The sequence below is a fragment of the Musca autumnalis genome, unplaced genomic scaffold, assembly GCF_047663935.1.
Source record: "Musca autumnalis isolate F117 unplaced genomic scaffold, ASM4766393v1 scaffold_4, whole genome shotgun sequence".
NCBI classification, from domain to species: domain Eukaryota; kingdom Metazoa; phylum Arthropoda; class Insecta; order Diptera; family Muscidae; genus Musca; species Musca autumnalis.
In genome coordinates, this window is record NW_027411977.1 from 221388592 (window position 1) to 221404920 (window position 16329).

The window sequence follows — 16329 nt, forward strand, 5'->3', positions numbered from 1 at the left end:
CCCCCCATCCCGACTGAAGCTACCCTTCAATGGCTCCCGCCATCCACACTTTTACCAAAGGCTCGGATGCCAACGATATTATAAAAAATGCATCTAACGATAGTTTACTTCGTGTACATTACAGTATTTGGCGCCCAACGTGGGGCCTGGAAAATCTTGAATCCTGGCTCTTTCCGGTAGATATATTTAGATTTCATTAAAATGAAGGTTTCTGAATTGTCGTTATTTTGGGTAGTGAGATGTAGAATAACTGTCAATGTCCCCCTGGATTTTCGACCCTCTGAAGTTTACTTCGAGGTAGTTGACCGAAGGATTTTGTGCAGTCCTTTCTTGTCTTTATGATCCCAAAGTATATACATATTTTTGACTTTCATTAGTTCAAATTATCCCTCATTGATATTATTTTATCCACACTTAGGTAGCAGCACCTTTTCGCCAGGTGGAATTTCATCAATTCTGCTGAAGCAATTTGATGACCTATAGTGGAAAGTCGAAAGTTCAAAAGACAAATGTATGAACTATTAAGCTGTTGTGTGTAGGATATTGCGATGTTTTTAGAGATATACAGAACTCCATAGACAAATTTGCTTTGCTTTTGTTATAATCGTATGCTTTTTATTTACTCTTATCCGTATTTGTTCACCACCATGTAAGAAACGTCGCATACATATATTGATAAAGTATTGATACAGTATTGATAAACTCTTTTTACTGTTTTTTATATTCGTTTAAATAACTCTGATAAATAATTTCTGCATATTTGTATATCATAATTTAATGATATAGAAATATTTCTTAATTTTCTATTCGATAAGATTTCCTGTTTCTAAAGACTACTTTAGATCTTATATTAGTTAAAAGTCCTATCGTTTCAATATTAAAGAGTTTATCTCTTTTTGCGTTATACAATAATACAAATCAGTTTTTCATTATTGTGAATTTTGCCCTCTTTTTTAAAATGGCTGAACAATCTGCTTCTTTGCCAGAAGATCAGCCTACGACTTCTGCTAAAACGGTTTCATCTGCTTGCCAGATTTGTAATGAGCCTATGACTGAAGGGCAAGACTGTTTATTGATCAGCCAATGTTTACACTCATTTCACAGGGAATGTATTGAGTCGCATTTATCGACATCTTCACAGTGTCCTATATGCCAGCATCCTTGTCAGTTAAATGAGCTACGAAATTATATTGTAACGCCAAAGGCACCTTCTAAGCCCAAACAGAACCAAAGAGGAAGGGGAAGAGGCGCAGGTACACATTCATACCAAACCAGAGCTTCAACTCGAACCTTGTTCGAGGAAGTGCAGACCCAGTTCCTCAATAACATATTAAATACACAGTCAGATCAACAACAGCAACAACCATCCACTCAAAATAATAATTCATTAAACAATCACAATGTTGACATCTCCCCAATTTCTACTAATGCAAGTCAAACTGGCGTCACCACTGCTGCAATTGACTATGCTGAAATCGATCGTATGATTGAATCGAGGATGACACGTATTTTTTCAAATCTTAACTTGTCAAATTTTCCTTCTATGACAAACAACAATGCTGGCAATCAGACAACTACCAATACAAATGGAAATCGACAAAACAATCCAACAATTCCTAGGGGTATTGTGGGGAATGTTTCCCATCAAAATATGCCACCAAATTTAAATAACGTTTCCCATCAAAATATGCCACCAAATTTAAATAACGTTTCCCATCAAAATATGCCACCGAATTTAAATAATGTTTCCAATCAAAACATGCCACAAAATTTAAATAATTTTTCTCAACAAAATATTCCTCCGAATTTAAATAACTCTTCCCAGCAGCATATCCCACCAAATCTAAATAATTTTTTTTCAACAAAACATTCCAACCAATGTAAATAATTTTTCCCAACAGAATATTCCACATAATTTAAATAATGCTTTTCATCAGAATATGCCACCGAATTTCAATAATATTCCCCGTCAAAATATGCCCAACATCAACTTTCCACACTGTAGCCAATATCCCATTTCTTCACAAGGTTTTAATATTACATCTAGTTCAACTAGTAACATGCATGCAGATAGGGTCACCTCTATAATAAATAATTGGAACCTAAAATTCGATGGTTCCTCTAATGGTCTTCATATAGACGAGTTTCTATATAGGGTTAAAACTCTGACCTATGAAACATTGAATGGTGATTTTTCCTTAATCTGCAAGAACTTAAATACAATTTTAGCTGGAAAAGCACGTGAGTGGTTTTGGCGATACCACAAGTTGGTCCAGACCATAACGTGGGAAGAGTTCTGCAGGGCCATATGTGGACAATATAAAGATATGAAATCGTCCTTTGATCTCAGAGAGGAACTGAGAAATAGGAAACAAAAGATAGGGGAAAGCTATGATAATTACTTTGATGCTTTGTCAATGATAGCTGATCGGTTGCCAAGGCCAATGATCGAGGAAGAATTCATTGAAGTTATTGCGAGGAATTTGCGTCCTGAGATACGTCAGGACCTTCTATACGTTCCTATTAGGTCCTTGACTCACTTAAGGAGACTAGTGCAAATGCGCGAAAATTTCCTAAGTGAAGAGTATGTGAGAAAGACTTTGACCCAGCGCACTCCAAATACAGCTGTTATTCCTCGTCGTTTAGTTTATGAGGTAGAGCATCACGACACTTTTCACGATTCTGAGCCAGAATATGTGGTTGAGGCACTGCAGAGAAACGACCTTAACTATAAGTGCTGGAATTGTGACAGCTCTGGTCACCACTGGCAAGACTGCCTGGAGACTAGAACTGTTTTTTGCTACGGCTGTGGTACAAAAAACGTGTACAAGCCACAATGCACTAAATGTCTTTCTCGTAACCAAGTCACGTCAAAAAACTTGAAACCCATGGGCCCTCCAAAGGACCAACCCTTGACGTAGGACCCTCAGTTACAGAAAACCCAGACCCTACTCTAGATATCTTTGAAAATTCTCAACATAACCCCGAATGTACAAAATCAACACCCTCAAATACTAATGATAACACAGATCCGACAAATTCACAACCCTATCGTAACCAAAGCCCAGACCATTCATATCCGATTAATAAGGTAACGATTCTTAAAAGACCCATATTATCAGAAAATTATATAGATCGTGGTATTGAAAAGATAATTTACCCAAGACTTCCTTTTCACAAGAGATGGGAGTTATATCAAAAGAAGAGGGATGAGATTTTTAACGTTTCTTCTCTAACATCTGCCAAGAAACCGAAGAGATCTACCCTTCGTTTAAGAAGGTTTTTCAAAATAAGGAAAATTTGTTCAAAAATTCAAATTTCGACTATAGTGTCAAACCCCAATGATATGAGGTACTACGCCAAGGTATCTTTTTTGACCTATAGTGAATACGGCCTTCTAGATACCGGTGCAAATGTAAGCTGTGTCGGAGGAGATTTGGCAAAAGAACATTTTCATAAATTACCCAGTTTTTCCGAATGTAAAACATTCGTTAAGACTGCAGATGGCAATAGTCAAAAGGTTGTTGGATGGGTTGTTGTGAATGTTTCCTTCAGAAACAAAACTGAAAGTTTAAAACTTTACATAATCCCTACTATTTCACAGAGATTGATCCTTGGGATCGATTTCTGGAGAACTTTTAATCTATTGGAAAACGTACTAGGATCTGGTGACGTACTAGGTACCAGTGTAAATGGTATTTGTACCCCAGATATATCCAGTTTAGACATTCCCCCTGAGATAGAGAAATCTGAGCCTTTAGACGACACATTTTTCCCTTTATCTTGCCAAGAACGTAAGCAATTAGAAGCAGTTATTGAGTTGTTTCCAAATTTCGAAAAACAGGGATTAGGGCGAACTGATCTCATCAAACACTCAATTGACGTCGGCGATGCCACGCCTATTAAACAACGGTTCTACCCGGTTTCGCCGGCGGTAGAAAAGTTGATGTTTGCTGAGATCGACAGAATGTTGAAGCTTGGGGTGATTGAGCCGTCCAATTCACCTTGGAGCTCACCTATGAGGCTAGTCGTGAAACCTAACAAGGTCCGACTATGCCTCGATGCCCGCAAGCTCAACTCTGTCACTAAAAAGGATGCGTATCCGCTTCCTAATATAGAAGGGATATTTTCTCGTCTGCCTAAGGCAAATATCATTTCTAAACTCGACTTAAAGGACGCGTTTTGGCAAATTAGCCTCGACCATAAGTCTAAACATCTAACGGCGTTCACAGTACCCGGACGGCCTTTGTACCAATTTGTGGTTATGCCGTTCGGGCTGTGCAATGCCCCACAGACGATGTGTAGACTTATGGACGAGCTAATCCCGCCAGACCTCCGTCACTCAGTCTTTGGGTATCTTGACGATTTAATCATAATCTCGGAAGACTTCAAGACCCACATAGAAATGTTGATTCGAATATCTTCTCAATTTAAAAAGGCTAACTTGACCCTGAATGTTAGCAAAAGCAAATTTTGTGTTACCAAGGTCAACTACCTTGGCTACGTGATAGGCAACGGAGGTATCACAACTGACCCCGAAAAAATCACAGCTATTACCAACTGGCCAGTACCCAAGAACTTGAAGCAAGTTAGGGGTTTTCTTGGTCTAGCCGGTTGGTATAGACGCTTCCTAAGTAATTTTTCCACGGAAACCTTTCCGATAACTGAGGTTCTTTCTTCAAAAGTAAAGTTCAAGTGGACTGAGGAGGCCCAAAGGGCCTTTGAAAGGGTTAAGTCACTGCTCACCACCGCTCCAGTGTTAGCGAATCCAGACTTCTCCAAGAAGTTCTTCCTACACTGCGATGCGAGTGACTATGGCATTGGAGCAGTCCTCGTCCAACTGGACGATGATGGAAATGAACGCCCAATCGCTTTCATGAGCAAAAAGTTGAACTCCGCTCAGCGTAACTATAGTGTTACTGAGCGTGAGTGCCTCGCTGCCATCGAAGCAATTAGGAAATTTCGTTGCTACCTGGAACTCCAGGAGTTTGAAGTCATTACGGATCACTCTAGTCTGGTCTGGCTCATGCGTCAGCCAGATCTCAGCGGCAGGTTGGCTCGATGGGTTTTTAAACTGCAACCCTATAGGTTTACCATCAGCCACCGCAAAGGCAAAGAACATGTGGTTCCGGATGCGCTGTCTCGCATCCCACCCGTCGAAATCTCTGGCCTAGAAATGAGTGATCCCGTAATAGACTTCAATTCCCCTAGCTTCGATGACCCCGACTACCTCGAGTTAAAGGAGACGATTTCCAAAGACCCCAGTAAGCATCCAGATGTAAAGGTCGTGGACAAATATGTCTACTTTCGAACCATGCATTACTCTGGAGATGAGTCCCAAGAGGATCAATGCTGGAAATTGTGGGTTCCCCTGAATTTGCGTAGAACAATCATAACCAAAGTCCATGATGTTCCAGAAGCTGCTCACGGGGGCATGGCAAAAACCCTGGAACTTTTGAGGCGAACCTTTTTCTGGCCAGGAATGGTTTTGGACGTTCGGGAATACGTGCGTAACTGTGAGGTGTGCAAGACCACTAAGGCCCCTAACATGATAATGAGACCTCCAATGGGCCAACAACCTGAATCAGTCCGACCATTCCAAAGGTTATATGTTGACCTACTTGGCCCCTATCCGAGAAGCAAGACTGGACATATTGGAATTTTGATAGTTCTTGACCACCTGTCAAAATTCCACTGGCTCTGTCCGCTTCGCAAATTCACTGCTACCCCTATACAGGATTTTCTCTTGAAACACATATTTCATGTGTTCGGGGTCCCGGAGGTGATCGTTAGTGACAACGGGAGCCAATTTAGGTCCAATGATCTAAATGCTTTCTTAACATCATATGGCATCAAACACACTTACACTGCGTTATATTCCCCACAGTCCAACGCTTCAGAACGCGTTAATCGTTCTTTGATTGCGGGAATACGGGCTTACCTGAAACAGGACCAAAAGCAGTGGGATGAAAAATTAAGCCATATCAGTTGTGCACTTAGAAATTCATATCACCAAGCCATACAAACCTCACCATATCATGCCTTGTTTGGCTTCGATATGGTCACTCATGGGTCTTCATACGAGTTATTGAGAAATCTACAACTTTTGAATGAGCCCACAGTGACTTTAAATAAGGATGATAGCCTAAACATTATTCGTAATGATATTCGAAATCATATTAAAAAGGCATACGACAAAAACCAAGCTGCCTATAACCTTAGATCCAGACCACTGAACTTTTCTGTAGGTCAAATTGTCTATCGGCGCAACTTTGCACAAAGCAACCAAGAGAAAGCGTTTAACGCCAAGCTAGCCCCAGTTTTCATAAAGGCCAAAGTTAGGGAAAAATTAGGCCAGCACTATTACGTACTAGAAGATATGAATGGCAAGCTTATGGGAACTTTCCACGGAAAGGATATAAAGCTATAAAACCGTCTTTTTTCCATCTAATTATCCCTCGTAAACTCGGCTAATTATCCGGTTTGTGGTAGACGTTTTGACAAGAATGCAATACACAAATATTTATTTGAAAACTTAGTTTATTGTGTGGGGGTAAAATCTCCCCTAAATATTAAGAGCCACACAAAATCAGAAACATTACCCATGCAATAAAATAATAATACCAGCACAACAATTGTCAATCGTCAACACAGAGACAGCAAAACATTTGGCCTCCACTTTTAATAGATTAGTCATCGAAATCAGTTTTATTGGAACCACCATAAAAACCTCATAGAACACACATTTGCGCCATTCCCAACACTTCTTGCCAAATATCTTCACTTTTACTTCAGTCGATTTTGGTTGTTTTCAATCGCTACAATAACAATATTCATTTCACCGAGGCATCACTGTTGATCATCACAGCACCTTCAATTGACTGAATTGTACCAGACATTAGAAGACCTTTTTTAAACGTTTCTGAAAGGAAAACAAGAAACACTTGAAATAGAGAAACCATTATATTAATTCTCTTCACACTCACCTTTATATGGAACAATTCCAAAACAATTTATTCCTATTCTGCACTTTAAGCTGATTCCATTATTTTCATTTCATGTTGTTTCTGATTCCTTGTTTTGTTTTTGTCAGGTTTCTCTTTACTCTTTCATTCATAAATACACAGTTCAATGATGACATCTAATAGAGCGTGAATTTGTATTCACCTCGATAGTAGTGGGAGTAGGTTAATGTCTCGGATTACGTTTACCCTCTAGGATTTATTTGTGAAATATTCACAAAATTATGATTTATATAAATAAAGAATGCTATTTTCAGATTCTACGGAGTTTAATTGTTATATTGCGCATATTTTCTTTTTATTAAATCGGCTATAAAAAAAACAACAAATAATTAAACATTTTATGCTGGCAACATCTTTACTAATTTGTCCTAACGACTGACTACTATATTTCACAGTTTATTTTCTTATTATTCTTCTTTATTACAACCAACTTAAGATAGATTCCCTAAAAAGTCTAAATTATTCTTCCTTTTGGAAAAAAACTTCGAAAGTGTTCAGACTTCCACAGCTGGAAAAAGTCTATAAATATCTCGGCCATCAAAGTATAAAAAAAACCTTAACAATACACAATTTTTACCCAAAGTTTCATTAATGTGTTTTTACAAATATATTAAAGGTAAATATTGTATTGTGCTCATAAAAATCAATTACAAACATAAACTGAATTGATTACAGATAAAATATTTGGAGTGATTTTAAAATAATCTAAACATTTTTGGCTCGGGAGAACCTAGTGTTATAGCCCATAAAGTCTTCAACATTCCAATCGATTTACGAAGAATTCCTAGCAACTCCAAAAAAAAACTATTGAATAGTCACTTTGAAGGCTGAACTAGAACGTACCAGATTCCAGACAAATCTTTGACAGGAGTACTCTGTACCTTTTTTGGTAAGGGAGCACACGCCATTTGGGTCCCTATTTGTCTGATCACGATTCTGGCAATATTCCATACCTGCCTCCATCTGATCCTGTCAAATTTGAAACCACACTACCAACAGGGTAGTGTGTACTCAACATTCAGATCAATTCCATCAATTTACGTATCTTGGAGAGAAGCTACCCAAACTCGACCATCCGACTACCCACAGGGTAGTCGTGCAGCGCTCCATTGGTATCACTATTCATTGTGTGTTAAATTGTGTGCTTTTGAATATCCGCAACAAAAGATTCCCCAGTTTTATACCCAAGAGCAACGTCCAGATGTATTTAACCCCCATGGTCACAAATAACCTATGATATAACTATCAGAAAAGACATCTACGGAATGTGTAACAGACCTGGGATAAGGATAAATTTCCCTCTATACAAATCCGAACAACTTTAGAGTTAGACGACACCTGCCTCTTAAAACCATCACCAATACAAATCGATCCGATATCCATTAACATGTCACCAACATTTAAATAAGTATAAAATAAGTTAAATAAGATCTGAACTTGATATGCAATTTAATTGATCTACAAGAAGTGCCATAATCAACACCTTTACGATGACCAAGAATATATACATATGAACTTGTGTTTTTTTTTTAAATCAATATCTAAATATTATTTTAGTTTAAAGAGAAAAAATTTCTTGTAGCACACAATGTCAAGAAAATTGCATATCGATTCGATTCCAAATTAATTTATAGTCATAAGTTTCTTTTTTTTTTCTACAAGCATTAAGAGCTCTAAATTTATCACATGCTACAAAATCTATAATCACCTCACTCAATCATCTTTAACATAATCATCATCCAGCATTCCCGTCATTGCAGAAGGCCTTCGACAATACAGGAGAGCGTGGTAAGTGAGTGAATCTCTCTTGATTATATCGTATTATTATTTTTTTTGAGTTGTTTAACATAAAAAAAGAGTAATGTGATTACAAACGAAGATTTTACGCATTCTCGACATACTATAAAAAATTTTGATTGATCTCATAATTCGCCTGCTCTTAATACTTGGTGCTAAAAGATACTTCTTTCCATCCCATATTATGTCAGATTTTTTTTTTCATTTTCGGTATAAATTATTAACCCATTAAGGGATCAAAACTTATGGTTTATCCAACAACAGATTTTTTTTGTAATGAATTTCCATTAGATTTATTATTCCATTACCATTTCTATTACATCTTTATCATCAACTATGTTTTGAATAAAGTTTTTAACGAATTCAATATGAACTGGTAAAACAAATGAAGACGTTTTCTTACAATTAGGGGTAACAGTATGGATAGGTAATGATTACTTTTAGGGGTCCATATAATCTAAAGCCACTATGGACATAGGTCGGGAGGGTCTCGAGGCGATTTCTCAAAACAGCTGAGAAATACAATGAATTACAGCGACGATTAACCAAACATTTTCAATACTTCTTTTAATTTTTATTTTGGGGTCGTAACGTACAACTTTCTTTTTTTTAATCTTTCATTTGCCCATATTTTATTTTTTTTGTAACTTCTATTTAATTATGTTCATCAGGGAGTCTATAATAATCACTGTACTGTGAACATGCATTGGTAGAATGTGGATAAGAACCCCCCATCCCGACTGAAGCTACCCTTCAATGGCTCCCGCCATCCACACTTTTACCAAAGGCTCGGATGCCAACGATATTATAAAAAATGCATCTAACGATAGTTTACTTCGTGTACATTACAAAATATAGTCCATATTTGAACCTGATCTATATCTGGTAGATGTATTAGGATGTGTAAAGTATAGACCAATTTGGCAACTACCTTCAAGAGTTACCGTACGAACAATTTTTCCGAATATTTTTGAACTGTTGTGGGGGAGGTACCTGAAAGAGTGGACCGATATGGCTTATCTTCAAACTTAAACTATGTTTGGACAAAATATTATTAAGGCCAAATTTTGGACCGAATCGGCAGTTCCGTTCGAGAGTTATCTTGCGCTTCAACCACTTCACACGGTGTCATAGGGTTTTTTTGCAACTTTCAGGCTATTCTCTCGGGAAGTATGGTTTTGCCCCTGCTGAAACTTGTACCGTCGTATGGAGGGCAGTGAATACAAGCTGCTAAAACAAAAATCAAAGCGATTCGAGAGATGGCCCTAAACTGAACTTTTCCGAAATTTTGTGTGGGAGGTACCCCAAGGAGTGGACCGATTGAGTCCATATTGAAACCTTATCTAAGTCTGGTACACGCTCCACGATGGGCAAAGTATGGACCAAATCGGTTACTCCCTTCAAGAGTCATCGTGCGCACAAATTTTCCGAACATTTTCGAACTTTTGTGGGGGAGGTACCGGAAGGAGTGGACCGATATAGCCCATCTTCGAACTTAAACTAAGTTTGGGTAAAATATTACGAAAGCCAAAATTTGAACCGAATCGGTCGGACAGGCAGACAGACGGACGGACATTGCTAGATCGACTCCAAATTGTCTGAAACACATTTCGTCCAAACATACTTGGGGTCTAAAACCATTATTTCGATGAGGCACATTTTGCCCGTATGAAAGTGTATATACCCTTCATAGCCTAAAGGCTGAGGGTATAAAAATAACAAACGATTACGCACTGTATTATAGCTGCCATGAAACGAAACTTGAGCTAGGTGTTGGATTTATGGTAAATAGGAGGCTTAGAAATCTCGTCTCCAGCTTCACTCCTGTTGATGAGAGAATTGCCACAATCCGAATAAAAGCAAAGTTTTTTTAATATCAGTCTCATCTGTGCCCGTGCCCCGACCGAAGAGAAAGATGAACAGACCAAGGATATATTCTAAGAGCGCCTAGAGAGAGCATATGACCGCTGCCCTGGCCATGACATTAAGATTGTTCTAGGAGATTTTAATGCTAAAGTTGGGAGAGAAAATATCTTTGGTCCCACGATCGAAAAGTTCAGCCTTCACGAGGTAACATCCGACAACGGAATGAGGCTGATCGATTGTGCAGCGGCATAAAACATGGTAGTGAGCAGTACCAGTTTCCAACACCTCGACATACACAAGGCCACGTGGATATCCCCAGATGGGAAAACAAGTAATCAAATTGGTCATGTTGTGATAGACGAAAGACACTCGTCCAGTGTGTTAGATGTCCGATCGATTCGAGGAGCGAACATCGATTCGGACTATTTTCTTGTAGCAGCAAAGGTACGCACTCGCCTTAATGTTGCGGCAAAAGTGCGATCTCACACAGGACGGAAGCTGGATGTAGAGAAACTGCAAACACAACAGATAGCACACGCGTATTCCGCTCAACTGACTCACATGCTGGAAGACCGAACTGCTTGTCCCGATAATGTGGAAGCGCAACTGCCACAAAATCTGTGCTTGGGTACCAAAAACCACCTCGTAAAAATCTATGGTACGATCAGGAGTGCCGTAAGGCTACTGAAGAAAAGAAAGCGGCATACACAGCAACCCTGCATTCAGTAGCAACACGAAGCTCGAAAGAAAAATATCGGGAGAAGAGGAGAGAGGAGAAGCGTATTTTCAGAAGAAAAATGAAAGAGCATGAAAAACGTCATCGTGAGAAACTCGAGATGTTCAGGAGTCAGAATGAAGTCCGCAAATTTTACCAGAGTGTAAAACACCAGACTGAAGGGTATGGGGCAGGCACATTCTCCCCCAAAGATCATGAAGGGAATCTGGTAACTGATATAGATAGCGTACTGAGGATCTGGAAGGAGCATTTCATCTTAGTATCGAATATGGGCGGCCATGAAGATACACCAGAACCAATCACAAACGACGACGTTGAATGTCTTCCACCTAGCCAAAGCGAGGTCATGACAGCAATTAATCGCCTGAAAAACAATAAAGCAGCAGGAGCTGATGGGCTGCCCGCCGAACTGTTCAAGACCGGTGGCGAAATGCTGATAAGTAGTATGCATCAGTAGGTGACAGCCTATCGTGTGACCTATTTAACATTCTATTGGAAAAGGTCATACGAGAAGCGAATGTATATACCGATAGAGATAAAAATAGCACTATATACAATAAGGATATAATGTTGCTGGCCTACGCAGACGATATTGATATAATAGGTCGATCAACTCGATCCGTAACAACAATTGCGAAAATTGAAAAAGAGTCTGCCAAAGTGGGTCTGACAGTCAACGGTGATAAGACAAAGTTTTTGGTATCAACACGCAAGACGTCCAGTAGACTCGGATGAACTGTTGATGTTCAGAACAAAAATTTTGAGGTAGAAAATGACTTTATTTTCCTCGACACCGCCATAACTACATCGAACAACATCAGTTTTGAAATCAAAAGAAGAATATTATTGGCCAACAGATGCTATTTTGGTCTAAGTAAACAGTTTTTAAAGTAAAACCACCTCTCGTCTAACAAAACTTTTACTATACCAGACACTGATACTACCTGTACTTATGTATGGATCTGAAGCATGGGTACTTGCGAAAGCAGATGAGGCAGAACTTGGTGTGTTTGAGAGAAAAATTCGTCGAAAGATTTATGGACCAATATGCGTTGACCACGATATATACCAGCCGACCGACATAGATGTAGTAAAACGTATCGAACTACAACGATTGCGTTGGCTTGGCCATGCCATCAGGATGGATAAAGATGCCCCCGCCAAAAAGGCATTTGAATACGAGCTACTCGACGGTATACACCCCACGGGAAGGCCAAAACTCCGATGGAAAGACCAAGTTGAAGAATATATCACAAAACATGGCATCCAAAATTGGAGAAGTAAAGTAAAAGATCGATGCGTTTGGAAATCTATTCTTAGTTCGGCTTATGGAACAAGACGTTCTGTTTAATATAAAATCCATCTAAGTAAGTAAGTAAGTCTCCAGCATAACTTATACACTTTTCATGCGCTCAAACGAATTGTTGAAGCATTTTTCCCAATCGGATTGAGACACTTCGAAAACATGGTTTTTGAACGCTTTTACAGCATCTTCTGACGATTGCTGCTTTATATTTTTTTAAGAACATTTTCTAGGCGTGGATTTTTAAGAAATATTTGTTTAAGAATATTTTCTAGGCGTGGACTTTTCAAAAAAAAAAAAAATTATAAGAACATTTTCTAGGCGTGGACTTTTCAAAAAAAAAAAATTATAAGAATATTATCTAGGCGTCGATTTTTTAAATTTTTTTTTAAGAATATTTTCTAGGCGTCGATTTTTTAAATTTTTTTTAAGAATATTTTCTAAGCCTGGTTTAAAAAAAATATTTTCTAGGCGGGGATTTTAAAATAATATTTAAAAAAAATCACACAAATTTTCTATGGGTGGATTTTTAAAAAAAATATTTTTTAAGAATATTTTCAACGCGTAATTAAAAAAAATATTTTTTTAAGCCTTTTTTCTAGGCGTGAATTTTTTAAAAATATTTTTTTAATTTTTCAAAAAAAAAAAAAAAAAACAGCTGTCCCAATAAAAAACGCCACCAATGTTCTAATATTTTTTTAAGAATATTTTCTAGGCGTGGAATAAAAAAAATTCTAAGAATAAATAAATGGTTTCAACAAACATACTCTTCTTTGAAAAATATTGTACATTGTATTTTGAAAATGTCAAATATTTTTTATTCTATTCAATATAGTTTTTCCAATCTTGAAGTCTTGTTGTCAATTTCAATATGTCAATTATTTTTTGTTCCTTAATAAATTTTGTATAAAACTGGATATCTTTGTGTGCTCCGCTTAAAAGGCAAATATATAAGGGGGAAATCTTTCCGAAAAGAAGAATGAAGACACATATTCCCAAGAAATCAAGAATATATAAAAGTTATAGGGTCTTCGACGAGTATTTCGATTTGTTACAAACGGAATCACAAATTTAATTATACTCTCCATATTATGGTGGAGGGTATAAAAAAATGGTAGATTATTTTTTGAATCTCTTAATCAAAGAACTATGTTGCGTTACTTATATTACACGGAGCCTCGCCAACAGCAAGTCACAGTCGAGTCCAAACTGTCGAAGATGAACAGCTGATTGACAGAATAACTAATCACACAACAATTCGGTGGGCGATCAACAGCTTCCAGCCTTATAAATCACCGGGACCGGATGGTATAATACCGGCAATGCTGCAGAATGTGGCTGAGCCGGCGCTATCAATCCTAGTAGAAATTTTCAAGGAGGAGAGAGTTCCGTAAGGAAATCTGTTAACAGAGGCACTCCGCAGGGAAGAGTTCTCTCACCCTGCTATGGCTTGGAACTTTCTACGCAAGCTAAATACCTCGACACTATTCTGGACCATCGCTTGTCATGGAAAAGAAATAAAGAGGAGCGAACGAGGAAAGGACTCATGGCACTATATTCCTGTAAGAACTCCATTGGGAGAAGTTGGGGATTGAGACCACAGATCATACACTGGCTGTATGTAACCGTGGTCCTGCCCGTACTTACCTATGGTGGACTGGTCTGGTGGCAAGATCTTGGGAAGAAAGCGTTACTTTCCAAATTATCAAGTGTACAAAGAACCGCATCACTGCTGATTACCGGATCGATTAAAAGCACTCCTCAAGCTGGATCTCCAACCACTGGACATCCGCACTTTGGACACTCGAATGTCCTAAAACTAGTTGATAGTCGACTTGAGTTAGGTGACATTGGTTGAGTAAGCGATTATATGCCTACCTCATTCAAGTTTGACTCCTTAACTATTATCTTCCCAAGCAGAGACGCATGGGCTGCGTGCATATCTCCTCTGGACGGTCTGGCAATTTACACAGACGGGTCCAAGATGGAAGAAGGTACTGGCGCTGGCGTCTACTGCGATAATCCACTAATTAAAAACTCATATAAGCTTGGCGATAATTGTAGTGTTTTTCAGGCGGAGATTCTTGCTATCAAGAAAGCAGCTAATTTGGTGAAAGGGCTTGAAGGCAGTCTTATAGGACCGGTGACTATATATGTCGATAGTCATGCGGCCCTCAAGACTCTCAAGTCACGGACCATAAATTCAAGAGCTATTCTTAATTGTAGGAGAGCTCTGCAGGATATACACGATATCGTATAGCTATGTTGGGTTCCGGGTCACAGCAACATCATGGGAAACGAGGTAGCAGATGAACTGGCTAGAGGTGGCTCTAGCTCTATCGACTTATCAGTTGATGAAACCGTCCGGCCACCGATGTACCACTACATCGGCAAACATCGGGAGATTTTCAATGAGAAAGCACATCAATGATAGCTATTGGAACCTGGTTGTAGGGTATCCAAGGCAATCTGGCCTGGGGTTTCTCGTCGAAGAACGGCTCCCTCCTCTCACTTGATAAGTTAGGGATGAAAATCGGGGTGGGGACTTATAGCAGGTCACTGCAGAGTGAGGTCCCTAACTTCAAAATGGGACGACAGTGGCATTGACTACTGCAGACTATGTGAAGATGCGGAGGAGATAGAGACTGTAGAACATCTGCTTTGTAGGTATCCCATGTTGCAAACAAGGAGATACCGCACACCAGGCAGATATGAGATAGACACTCTGACCTTCCTGTCTAACATAGATCCCATCATCCTACTCAACTTTGCCAGACATCTAGCATGGCTTGGCAAAGGTCCTTAACAACCCTTAATAATCAGACTCTGTTCACTCTTCTAGATAATTCCTTGGCGTCAATCTCTACATCTCCTACACTCAACATCATCTTTGATGATCTCTATCCTATCATCCCCATCTCATCAAGCTGCATCAACACTCTATCATCTCCTTAATCTTTAATCATCTCAACAATACACCTCCATCATCTTTAAATCATCATCTCCATCATCTTTAAATAGCCTACACAGGATGAACACAATGGACCAACGGTCTCCGAGTGAAGCAGTCACCTATTCTAATAGAGGGCTGCGCATCCTTAAGCTTAACCTAACCTATATTATACGTGGTCTTTTTGAATTTTATTATTAACATTGTATGTACATGAATAGAAAACATAGCAATCATTATCTGGTTTCTGAAATGTATCATTACGTCTTTTGAAACCATTATATGCTCCAATTCCCAAATCCTTTTTTCAGTAAATTAACACTCAATTATTTTCTCAGTATCTCTACCTACCCAAAACCAAATCCTTTAACACAAAAAGAAAAAATAACAGCAGTGGAATAAAGTGGAAAATGTTAATTAATAGCTGTAAGAAAGGGAGGAGAAAAATACCAGATACTCTATGTTAAATTATAACTCTTTTAACCATCCAACCGGCTAGTCAACAACTTTTAAAAGAATATTTATACAGAAGAAACAAAAACCGCAAATATTTTAAGAGAGAAAACTTCATTTACAACAAACCACAAGTTTTTTTATTTATTCTTTTTGGTTTTTCTTCTCTCTGTGTTAACTCATTCCATACCATATTTTC